General features: G+C 39.0%; 1 long non-coding RNA gene across 1 annotated transcript; it reads right to left on the reverse strand.

The window, feature by feature from the left end:
- Window positions 1-5,331: 5,331 nt before the first annotated feature.
- LOC149127082 (uncharacterized) lies at window positions 5,332-12,304 on the reverse strand. Its single transcript, XR_016232586.1, has 2 exons — window positions 12,132-12,304; window positions 5,332-7,341 (listed from the first exon to the last, which is right to left on the reverse strand). It is a non-coding gene; the product is annotated as an uncharacterized LOC149127082 (long non-coding RNA).
- Window positions 12,305-13,201: the final 897 nt, after the last annotated feature.

Raw genomic sequence — 13,201 nt, forward strand, 5'->3', positions numbered from 1 at the left:
TGACAAGCCCAAAGCAAACATCACATTGCATGGGGAAAACCAGGAAGCATTTCCACTAAGATCAGGAATCAAACAAGGTTGTCTACTCTTGTTACTCGTACTCAATATAATTCTGGAAGTTTTAGCTAAAGCTATTGGGCAAGAGGAAAAAGGCATAAAAACAATAAAGGAGAAAGTCAAATTATAACTGTTTGCCCGTGACATGATTATATATAAAGGGAACCAAAGACACCAATGAGAGATGATTAGAATTAGTTGATTTAGAAAAGTTGCATTATATAAAATTTACCCATAGAAATCAGTAGCATTTTTTATAACCAATAATAATCTTGCCAAGAAAGAATTTAAAAGAGCAATCTCATTCACAATAGCTACAAAAAATAAATATTTTGGAATGAGTTTAACAAAGAATGTAAAAAAAAAAAAAAAAAACCTGTGCAATGAAAATTGCAAAACACTAATTGAAAACACTAATGAAAGAAATCAAAACAGACACAAATAAATAGAAAGACCACCAACTTTCATGGATTGGGATAGGTAACATTGTCAATATGATTGTACCACATTAACAGATTTACAAATTCAATTTAATTCCCATCAAAATACCAATGACACTCTTCACTGAATCAGAAAATAAATGCTAAAATTCATTTGGAAACACAAAAGACCCTCAACACCAAAAGCAATCTTGAACAATAAAAATAAAAACAATAAAAATAAAACTGGAGATACCATAATACCAGATTCCAAGACATACTATAAGGGTATTATAATCAAAATAGCACAGCACTGGCATAAAACAGACATATAGACCAATGAAACAAAACAGAAAACACCATAAATAAATCCATGTATCTACAGCTGACATATCTTTGGAAAAGTTACTAAACAATATTGTTGAAAAATTAAATCTCCACGTGCAGAATTTGAAATAACTCTCTTACCGTACATTCTTTACAAAAGTCAACCCAGAACAGATTATAAATCTAAATGTAATACCTGAAACTATGACACTGCTAGAGAAAAACAGAGAAACTATCCAAGACTTTAACATAGGCCATGATTCTTTGGATAAAATCCCAAAACATAGATAGAGGGCTGGCGCCGCGGCTCCCTAGGCTAATCCTCCACCTTGAGGCGCCAGCACACCGGGTTCTAGTACTGGTCGGGGCGCCGGATTCTGTCCCGGTTGCCCCTCTTCCAGGCCAGCTCTCTGCTGTGGCCAGGGAGTGCAGTGGAGGATGGCCCAAGTGCTTGGGCCCTGCACCCCATGGGAGACCAGGATAAGCACCTGGCTCCTGCCTTTGGATCAGCGCAGTGCGCCGGCTGCAGCGTACCAGCCATGGCGGCCATTGGAGGGTGAACCAACGGCAAAAAGGAAGACGTTTCTCTCTGTCTCTCTCTCTCTCACTGTCCACTCTGCCTGCCAAAAAAAAAAAAAAAAAAAAAAAAGGATTGTACCAAACAGAATGTTCTGCACAGCAAAGTAAACTATCAACAGAGTGAAGAGACAACTAATACAAAGGGAGAAAATATTTGGAAACTATGAATCTGATCAAGGGTTTGTATCCAGAATATGTGAAGAACCCAAGAAATTCAATAAAGCGCAGCAAATAATTTTGTTAAAAAATGGTTAAAGGATTTAAATAAACATTTTTCAAAAGAATAAATACAAATGCCAGCAAACATGTGGAATAAAATATCAGTATATCACCTGCCAGCAGTGGACTTCTTATCCAGTTACAGTGCCTATTATCAAAAAATCAAAAACTCACGAATGTTGGTGAGGATGTAGAGAAAAGTGAACCCCAATATACTGTTGTTAGAGTGCAAATTGTTAAGTAAAGCCATTATGAAAAACAATATGGAGATTCCTCCAAAAACTAAGACTAGACCTAGAACGTGACCTGCTGTTCCACTTGTGGGAATATATACAGAGCAAATGAGAATATGATATACATTTGCACCCCCAAGCATATTGCTGTAGTGCTCACAATAGCAAATAGATTCAATCAACATGGACACACATTACTGGATAAATGGATAAAGAAAAAGTCGTATATATAAAGAATAGAATATTAGACAATTATAAAAAATGAAATCCTGACATTTTCAACAAAAGACTGGCACAGGAGAGTTTTATGCTAAGTGAATTAAGCCAGTCAGAGAAAAACAAATATTACATGTTTTCTCTCATTTGTGGAAGCTCTTATTTATAAATAGTAGAATGAATGTGTGAAGATATCTATATGCTATAGATATTTATAAATGTATACACTGAATTATACCCTTGGCATAATAATGTACTCGTATTTTCTCATTTTTTGTTCTTTGCTATGACTCCTTCATTACCTACTGCTAACATATACACTCCAGTTTTTTAAAAAATTGTTTACATGTATATACATATATATAATATGTATAGGTAAAGTGAATAAAGCAAAATGTGAAAAATTGTTTAACCTAATGTGCTTATGGAACTCCATATATATTTCCTTATTATTTAAAATATTTTCAAGTGAAAATGCAAAAAATAAAAATAATTTACAGCATAAAATAAAACAAAAAATAGTGAAAAAGGTCAACTTTTTTACGTAGTCTTATCCATAGTAAGTTTGTAATGTATAACAGAAAGGACAAGGCCTTGGACTGTAAGACAGACCTAGACACATCCTGATCCAATAAACCCCACTGCAGATTAAACCTCTCTGAGGCTCAATGTAAAGATAACTTCTGCTTTAACCGCAGCAGGAACCTTAGAACAATGAGCTTGAGGTTGGTGACAACCTCACCCAGTATTACCTGAAAGGAACCAATTTAAGTTTCTTTAAATAATGTTGTATAATTAAAATCTAATCTTCCTCCAAAAATAACGCTATCAAGTAAGTATACATTTCTTTTGAAAGGATTTCCATATTAACTGCTTCACTTCTCTCAATATTAGTTATTAAAGTGTCATAGTTCACCAGAAATTCAGGTTTTAGACTTCAAGGGAATAACTATATGGAGTTTTTATTAGCTGTCTGTCATTCTATCACCCTGCCATTGGTACTTGTAACATAATTCTGAGGAAATCTACTCTCTGGAAAGCTGATTGTAACATTGGTAGTTTAATTCCATGCTCATGCAGATAAAATATAACTAAATGTTAAGCTAATTTTATTTTTCATTTCTTATACTTAGTTAGTTATTTGAAAGGCAGAGTTAAAGAGAAAGAGAGGACACACACACACACACACACACACACACAAAGATTGAAAGAGAGAGAGAGAAAGAGATCTTCCACACACTGGTTCATTCCCCAAATGGTCAGAACAGCTGGAGCTGGGCCGATCTGAAGCCAGGAGCAAGGAGCTACCTCTAGTAAATATGTGATCCTCAACTCTTTACCCAGTCACTCTTTCACATCCAGCTCCACCTTTGAATTATATCTGGTCTACTATATCTCGTCTAATTATGCTTTGGGAAAAATCACTATGTTGTGCCTACTAAACAGCAATTGTAATATCTGCCCAATAATCTAGATGATTAACTCTTGTGAAAGGAATGATCTATGGGATTAGAGTAAGAATTCTGACAAGTCTTTATCAAATTTTGGTCAGTCAGTAATGTATTATCTACTAATTAATCACTTTGTATGCTGTTATTTGCATTATTAAAATGAGTTTCTGTGAGATATAAGTGAGTATGATACTGTCTGCTGTAATTTTAAAATATCTCAGAATATTCATATTTAACTTTGATAGGAAAATTACACTCAAAGTGCTAAATTAGGTTTTGAAAGATTCCAATTAAATATCCACATTCTACTTGAGGCTATTACAATGTCTTCAATAATCTTATCTAGACTAAATATCAAATAGCTCATTAACCATCATATAAATATATAAATGATTGTTTACATTGCTAAATGAGATGTTCAGATCTGCTCATTACCTACTTCTTTTTTAAGCCTTTCACTTTGTATATACCAAAAAATCCAGTGTAACCAGCAGCTTATTCTTTTGGAATACATTTGAAGCTTAGGCCGCCAACCATATCTATAGTCAAAGCTGACAGCCACGTTTGCCAGTATTTCTGTTAGAATACTGTTACATGCATCAGAAGAAGCATTCACTGCACAGCAATGATGAGAGTTCTTCAAGGACCGAAAACCAGATCTTGGCACAGTTTGGAGAATGGGAGGAAGGTATTCACTGAGCCTATTTGGTAAGAAAGATTTTGTGTGGGAAATCTCTTGCTTGAGACTAGAATTCAATTGATATAAACTTCCCTGTGTCAAGGTCGTAATAAAGAAGTATACCTTTCCTCATCATGAATAATTATAAGCTATTGACATATACCAAAAGTATATATTATTGTTGAGAGAAAAATGTTTAATGGTAAGTTAACATTGAAAAGTTATAATCAAAAATCTTAGTACATAATAGAGTTAATTTTTAAAACATTTAACTATGCTTTTACTTCATCTTTTTTGTTGTTGTTGTTGTTTTTCACAAGCAGAGTGGACAGTGAGAGAGAAAGAGAGAAAGGTCTTCCTTAACTGTTGATTCACCCTCCAATGGCCGCTGTGGCCAGTGTGCTGGCCGGCGCACAGCGCTGATCCAAAGGCAGGAGCCAGGTGCTTCTCCTGGTCTCCCTTGCAGGTGCAGGGCCCAAGGACTTGGGCCACAGCAAAGAGCTGGACTGGAAGAGGGGCAACCGGGACAGAATCCGGCGCCCTGACCAGGACTAGAACCTGATGTGCCAGTGCCGCAGGCGAAGGATTAGCCTATTGAACCGTAGGACCGGCCAACTTTTACTTCATCTTTATGTCCTTGTAGACAACAGTTTTAACCTTGGAATTATTGATATTTTGAATATTTGATTCTGCATTGAGAGCTGTACAGTGTACTAGAAAATGGTTAACATTCTTGGCCTGCAGTCAATTGGTATCAGTAGTACTTTCCAGTCTTGACAATGAGAAATATTCACAGATACTTAGTGCAGGACAACTTCATCCTGCACTAAAACTTACCGCTGATAACTAAAACAGCATCTAGAACATACTACAAGCTTATTTTTATGACTTTTTTAAAAATTTATTTTAAAATCCTTATTTATTCATTGCTATTTATTTGAAAGGCAGAGTAGAGCAGAGCAGAGTAAGGGACATCTTCCATATAGTTCCTGTATGCCCACAACAGTTGAAGCCAGGAGACAGGAACTTCATTCAGGTATCCTATATGGGTACCAGAATGCTCTTTCCCAAGTCCATTGTCAGACAGCTGGTTCAGAAGTGGCGGTGTGCTGCTCCCTTGCCCGCAAAGGAACGACACTGTTCGCAGCTTATCGGTCTTCAGCAGACTTTTAATGGGAAAATAACAGGGACAGAGAAAGAATGAAAGGAGGAGAGTGGACAGGAAAGCCCCCTCCTTCCTCAGCACATAGCTTATATACAAAATCTGGCCAATTGCAAGCGGGCTCAAGTCCATGCACGGAACACTCCAATCCGTCGTCTGTTCACGCAGTGTGCATGCGTCCTCGGGCCAATCAGATGAGGTGTCACGCAGCAGGCAGGCTCACCGCGCGGTCCTCGGAGCCATCTTGTTGTTTACCACATTCTCAACTCCTCTGGAACATCCCGACCGTGGGAAAGCATTGCCCTAACTGAAACTAGCAACATCCGCCTTGTGATAAAGACACAGCAACAGCTATCAGACCGACCTTGACGTGGGGGCTCCATGGCTGCACATCCCATGGAGCCCCACATCTCCCCCTTCTTTATTATTTAAATGGCATGGAAACGTGCCTGTCTTAGGTACCCAATGGCGCGCTACCTGCTTACCCGTCATGGAGGTAATAGGAAGCCTGTCCTACCCTCTGTCTTAGGTTGCTAGGAGCGCCCATCAGTGTTTACCCGTCTTTGACTACCGCTCCATCATGCTAAGCCATACTTCTTTATTGGGGTGAGATCGCAAGGTGGCCAGCATAGCCTGTTGGATTATCAAGTTGGTATTCTGCTGACGGAGTGCTAAGGCTCTGATCCATCTGGCTATGAAGGCAAGGCCCAGTAGTACCATGACAAACAAGCAACCGATAGTGACCCATTCTTTAACTTGAGCCCTGTCTTAGGTAGGTACAGGATGTGGAGTGTCTTACCCATTCTTGAGTACCATTTTAGCCCAACATTAGGTGAGAGATGAAACATACAGCCAAATATTAATTATTTTTGATTACAAAGGAGGTTTGGTACAAAGTTTTAACTGATGAATGTCAGTCCATACAGACTGTAGCGAAGATAGCACAAATTGTAGAACACATGGAAAACATCCCATACAAAGTATGAAAAGCAGTAACAATCCAGCCCGCATTAATAACCAACGAATCCATTGAAACCCTTCAAATGTTAGTGGGTTAGTAATAAACACATGTTGCATTTTACTCTTAAGTTTATCCATAACAGACTCTATATATGGCATTGTTAGTAATGTTAAAACAACATTCCCCTGGAACAGATTTACAGCTTACATGATCTTTTAACAGCAAATAATCGATAGCTGCTTGGTTTAAGAGTACTCCTGAACGAACTTGATCCAATTTTTTAGCTATATTGGATAGCGCAGTAGCAGTAAGATTGATTGTTTTGGTCATCAAACGTGTAAGCCTTCGTAGTCCACAATTATTTCCATAAGCCAATCCAGGAACTCCCACTAGCTGCATAGCCATGGTGAAAGCAGGTCTCCAATTAAGATGACATTATCATCACAGTTCTCAGGTAATGAGCATCACTGTTGTGCCTTTGGAAATACAGATGTTAGTATTGGGGCCACACAGCCCAATGAGCAGTTGTGAAAATCATTAGGGGCTAACAATGTAAAAGCAAATTGGTTGCATAAAAATACCCATCCCTTAAGAGTCCATGTCCCATACCAGTACTGGATCAGGTCCATTCCATTGATTGGTGATAGGATCCTTTCATTTTACCATTGTTCTTACCCCAGCTGTTTGTGGATGCCACTGTTGAATAGCTGCAAGACGACCATCTTTATCCAATGTGAAAAAATTTAAAATGAATAAAGCATGTGAGAGCCATTTGTTAGGAGAATGGGCAAGAACCCTAAACTCCCCCTTTTGTTTATATCATTAAAATATTGTTTTAAAGTGTGATGTGTATATATAATAATGTCTTGACCCTGAGAATTATAATGAATGTCAGTAACATGAGATAGAAAGTTACACAAAAATTTCTAAAAGAGGCAGAAATATAAGCAGGTCCATTATCCGTTTTAATCTGCTTTGGAGTTCCTAGGGAAGCAGAAGCTTGTAAGCAACGGGCAATAACATGTCTTGTAGCTTTACCTGTATGTAAGGAAGCAAAAATAAATTTAAAGCAAGCATCAATAGACACATGTATATATGTTTGTTTACCAAATTCCATGAAGTGGGTGATACCCATTTGCCATAGTTGATTGGGGGAATAAATCACGAGGAATAATGTGAAAGTGAGGTACTGGTAACTGGATGGAGCAAGTAGAACAGAATTTTACAATTTGTCGAGCTTGTTCTTGAGTAATATTATGTTTTAAGTGTAACGTATGAGCATTTAAATGATGTAAAACGTGATCTTTTGTTGCTGTAGCAATAGAATATATTTATAGAGCAGAATCTGCCAAATGATTACCCTCTGCCAATGGTCCAGGAAGATTGGAATGTGCTCAAATATGACCTATAAAGAAAGGACAGGTATGCTGTCGAATGACAGTGCAAATGCGAGAAAACAGAGGAGAAGCAGCTGAGGATCCAGGAAGGAATGAACAAGTGGCCAATTGAGGCACTGATAGGAACACATATTTGCTATTGGTGTATATGTTAACTGCTACATCCAAAGTAGACCGCAATGCAAGTGCAACAGCAACTAATTCAACTAGCTGTAAAGATGAAAAAGAGGTGTTAATAACTGTATGGTGACCATCACAAATTACAGAAGCTTGACCTCCTTTTAGGATATTGAATAAAGGTTTAAGGTCTCCTGTTGTGAGGTGGAGATGTGCAGAAAGCAAATTAATATTCCCTAGAAGTTTTTGAAACTTATTTAAAGTCTGTAAAGAATCCAGTTGTAAGGTGACTTTTTGTGGAAGTATTTTTCATGGGTACAATTGGAAGCCTAGATATTGATAAGGATATTGAAGTTGTATTTTTTAGGGGCTATGATAAGACCAAAAGCAGATAATTGCTCTCTTATTACTGTATCACCAAAAATTCCTCGGGTCCAGCTATCAAAATATCATCCATATAGTGTATAATACATAAATTGTTATATTTTTTGTAAATATTTTGAAGAGCAGCATCAATGAATTGTTGGCACAAAGTAGGGCTATTAGCCATTTTTTGAGGTAAGATCCTCCATTGGCATCTTTGCATAGGTTCTTGAAAATTTACTGATGGAACACTGAAAGCAAATCAGGGACAATCTTCTGGATGTAAAGGTATAGTATAAAAATAATCTTTTAAATCTATTATTGCAATATAAGAGTCCTTTGGAATTGCAGTAGGCAATGGTAAACCTGGTTATAAAGCCCCCATAATTTCCACAGTAGCATTAACAGCCCTAAGGCCTGGAAGCAATCGCTATCTCCCAGATTTTTTTCTGATAACAAAAATAGGACTATTCCAAAGAGAATTAGAAGGAACTATATGTCCTGTTGTTAATTGTTCTTCCACCAATATCTGTGCAGCATTTATCTTTTCCTGCAGTAAAGGCCACTGATCCACCCACACGGGATTATCTGATTTTTATTTTATTTTATTTTTTGCATGGGGCACAGGCTGACCAGTAGCCATCAAGGGAAACATAAGCCTCTCTGGTCATGATTGACAGTTAAAGTAACTGGAGATGCGATGCTTTGTTGTTTGTCTAAACCCTTACCTGGCAAATGACCTTGTTGAAGTATGTTAATGGTAATAATCTTACTTGGACTATGTATGAAAGCCCCCATTTGAGTTAGAATATCACGTCTCCAGAGATTAACAAGTAATGCAGCCAAAATATAGGGGCGACAGGCTCCAGCATTACCTGCTTTATCCTCCCATTGTAGCAATTTGGAACTTTGTGTTAATCTTTGACTCCGACCAATACCTTGCAATTGAGTTATGGTAATTTTCTTTTTTTTCAATTTGTGGGCCAGCTTGCTGCTGAAATAACAGAGACATCAGCTCCAGTATCTAAAAGACCACTGAATAACTTTTTATTTAATTTTAAGAAAAATTTGGGTTGGTCCTTAGTTATGGGTTGTATTCAATAAGCATTAGAAGATCCAAAACCGTTATTTTCTCTTTTATTTAAAAAAGACCTACCAATTGAAGAGAAGGGGAACAGAATCAAGTGAGCAATGCATTGTCCTGGAGGTAAAGTTACATTATTGGCTTGAGTCATAATTTTTATCTCACCAGTAAAGTCAGTGTTTATAACTCCAGGAAAAACCTGTAACCCTTTCATAGTTATACTACTTCTGCCCAGTAGGAGACCAAAAATCCCAGTTGGCAAAGGACCAAAAATCCCAGTAGGGAGGCCGTGTGGGCCCATCTCAGGGGTCAATACTGTATAGGAGGTGGCACTGAGGTCCAGTCCTGCACTACCCTCTGTGACTCCATGGAGGAAATTGACGGATTTAGGCTGTTCTGTTGAGGAACAAATGTCATGGCCCCCAAAATTTGTTGGGATGGGGCCTGGGGCCAGCCCCACTTTTAGTTTTCTGAACTTTATTTATTTAAGGAATTATCGTTTTTATCAGTTTTGGAGTGACATTTATTGGTCCAATGTCTTTCCCTTTAGCACCAGGGGCAAATCCCAGAAGGAGGGGCATTTTTGATGTTTGACTTTTGGACAATATTTGTACATGTCCTTGTTGCCCACATTGATAGCACCCTCATTATCAGGCATAGTCCTCCTTGTTGATTTTTGTGATGACATACCAAGCAGAGTGGCAGGTCCTGAATGTTCTGTTTTTTAAATTAATTTATTTTGTTAATTTTTTATTAAAGGGACTGTTACAGAACACCTCAGCCACAATAGCCAATCGATTCATATCTGCGTTGTACTTATGTTTTGTAGAATTTACAGTACTATGGGCAGTACTAAGCAATTTTTACACAGCACCAGAAAATGATCCATACTGAGAATTAAACATTATTAGTAGTCATCACCCGCATGTTCAACGTCCAGCATGACTGCGTGTTCCCCCGGGATGGAACAGCAGCAGCAGAGGCTTGCTCCGGCTCTCCCTTAAAGCCCCCAAGGACAAGGGTGGCTCATTGTCAAGATCTTAGGCAAGCAGTGCGTCCCATCCCGGATCTTGGCCAGAGAGCCGAGACATGAAGCATTCCCACCTGTTTATCAGAAAACATTCCTTTATCCCCTCCCCAGGAGCTGGCCAGGCTCCCAAGGAGCAGGAGAAGGTCATCCGGCAGACAAGTTACTTGTTTATCAGAGCCAAACAAAGACACAAGCCTCTCCATCCCAAAAATCTGTCCTTACATTTGGCCCTAGAGTTGCACCAAGGTATAGGCTTATTAATATATCATACGAATATAATACAAATTTTCTATACAAATATACATCCAGCAATCAAACACAATAATATTCACTATGTTTTAAGGATAAATTGAAACATATCTGAGGGAACTAGCCTCTTATTATCTGTAATTATTACATTTCTGCAGGTGTGTGGAATCTTAACTACTTGCGGCATATCTTGATATATATATATATATATATATTTTTTTTGTGTGTGAAGCAAACCAAGCATAATCTGTCCAAGCATTCCTATCAATAATAGGGGTAGAGTTAGTACATAAAACAAAAACAAAATGGGTAGTCCGGACACTTTGTCACCACAATTTCTCATTGCACATAGTAATATTAACTTTATAACAGAGAACATTTACTTCAAATGAAATATTTAAATGCAAGGTGAGGGCTGTCCAGTGTACACTGATCTATATTTTTTACTCCCAGTGTTTCTTATTCACAACACCCTCTTCAGCAAACCAAGGACTAATTGTTTCAACAGCACTGATAAGCTGCTCTACGGTTTGTTTCTTTAACCCTATTCTCTATATCTACAACAAAGTTTTCACAGCCTTTGTCACGGCTTGCTTTGTTTCTTTAAATGCACATTTAAGTTTTTTCTGAGGAAATCCCAATGTTGCTTATTCACGACTCCTTTTTCGAACCAAGGACTGACTATTTTTATAGCATTAATGAACTGTTCTATGGCTCGCCTTGTTTAACCCTATTTTCTGTATTTGTAATGGAGTCTTTTTAGCTCCCCCCCCTTTTTTTTTTTTTCTAGGGGCCGATTTAGGGAGAGTCAATGGACGATACCGCGGCGGTGGTTCGTCCTCTAAGGACAAATTCGCTAGCCTAGTCAAACTGGGATATAAATGAGATGGCCCCCTCGAGTGCAGGGGTGCACTCGATGGGGGATGGTCCTTCACTGAATTTTTCTCTGTCTCATCCGGTGGCTGGTCCCTACAGGGACCTTTGTCCGTCTGTTTCCTGTCCCACTGACTACCACAGTCACTAGACTGACTATCATGCCGAGACTCCTCCTGAACCTTTTCTAGGAGCTCGCATCCTTCATCAAGTAAAAGCCCTATGCTCTCAGTGGGGTCCTGAAGTGTCTGGTCAGTGAGTTGCCATAATCTAAGTATTTCTGCCGGCTCTCCGGCTGCTCTCAACTGTCCCCCTACTCTCCGCCACTGTTGCTCATCTAATTGGCCACCTGCCACAAACCGTGGTGACGTCTTGGCAACAGCCCTAGTGAATGCACATACTGTGGCCGCCTTAACGGGCGTCCCCGCAGCTTTTAACAAGCAGCTCAACAGCACGCGCAACCTAGTGGTGGACGGAGAATAGTCCATTTGGAGGTAAAAAGGAAGTTTCTGAGTATTGTCCATTTCGAGGTAAAAAGGAAGTTTCCGCCTATTTCCTGGCGTTTCTTAACACTTTGTACTCCCGCCTTTTAAGGGATTCCTTTACCCTTTTTACTGGCGCTTAATTTCCCCGTCTTTCCTCGACGGAACCGCGGTTTCTATTCTTTCCCCAGCTGGATTTCCGTGCACTCGCACGCTTACCTTTTGTTCCTTACCTATTCCTGCGTGGAGAAAGTGGTCCGGATCCGAGTCACGGCACCACTTGTCGCTCTCTTGCCCGCAAAGAAACGACACTGTTCGCAGCTTATCGGTCTTCAGCAGACTTTTAATGGGAAAATAACAGGGACAGAGAAAGAATGAAAGGAGGAGAGTGGACAGGAAAGCCCCCTCCTTCCTCAGCACATAGCTTATATACAAAATCTGGCCAATTGCAAGCGGGCTCAAGTCCATGCACGGAACACTCCAATCCGTCGTCTGTTCACGCAGTGTGCATGCGTCCTCGGGCCAATCAGATGAGGTGTCACGCAGCAGGCAGGCTCACCGCGCGGTCCTCGGCGCCATCTTGTTGTTTACCACATTCTCAACTCCTCTGGAACATCCCGACCGTGGGAAAGCATTGCCCTAACTGAAACTAGCAACATCCGCCTTGTGATAAAGACACAGCAACAGCTATCAGACCGACCTTGACGTGGGGGCTCCATGGCTGCACATCCCATGGAGCCCCACAGCGGTGGAACTCCATCCCAGGTATTCCTGTATGGCATGCAGAAGCCCCAAGTGGTGCTTTACCCACTGCATCACCACAGTGCCTGCCCTATACTACAAGTTCAAAAAAACATTTTCAAAATATGAGATTTATTTTATGAGGGATTCCTTAGTTCACATAAAACTAAATTACTGATTTCACCTCTCAAGTGTTCTAGCAAACTTGATTCTTTGTTCTGTAACTTTTGCAGTTACATCAAAATTGTATGTCATTGGCAATTGAAAGATCATCCTAAATTTAGAAGTAGTAAACTCCAGAGGGAGAAAGTGTATTTGTTGGAAGGAAATAAAGAAAGAGAACACATTTTTCTCTCCCTTTGTATGAAAAAGAATTATTTCTGCTATTTTACCCTAAAGCAATGGATAAAAATTGCCATAAAAAAAAGAAATGTTTGCTAAATGGGATAAGAAATGAGATTTTTATAATGTAAGGATAGTATGTGTAATTGATAGTGTCATTTGGTTCTTGTTGAAATAATATGCAAAATAATTACTTAACAACATCAAAGCTATTAACTTC

The sequence above is a fragment of the Oryctolagus cuniculus genome, chromosome 4, assembly GCF_051225735.1.
Source record: "Oryctolagus cuniculus isolate XC-2025 breed Fujian yellow rabbit chromosome 4, ASM5122573v1, whole genome shotgun sequence".
NCBI lineage: Eukaryota > Metazoa > Chordata > Mammalia > Lagomorpha > Leporidae > Oryctolagus > Oryctolagus cuniculus.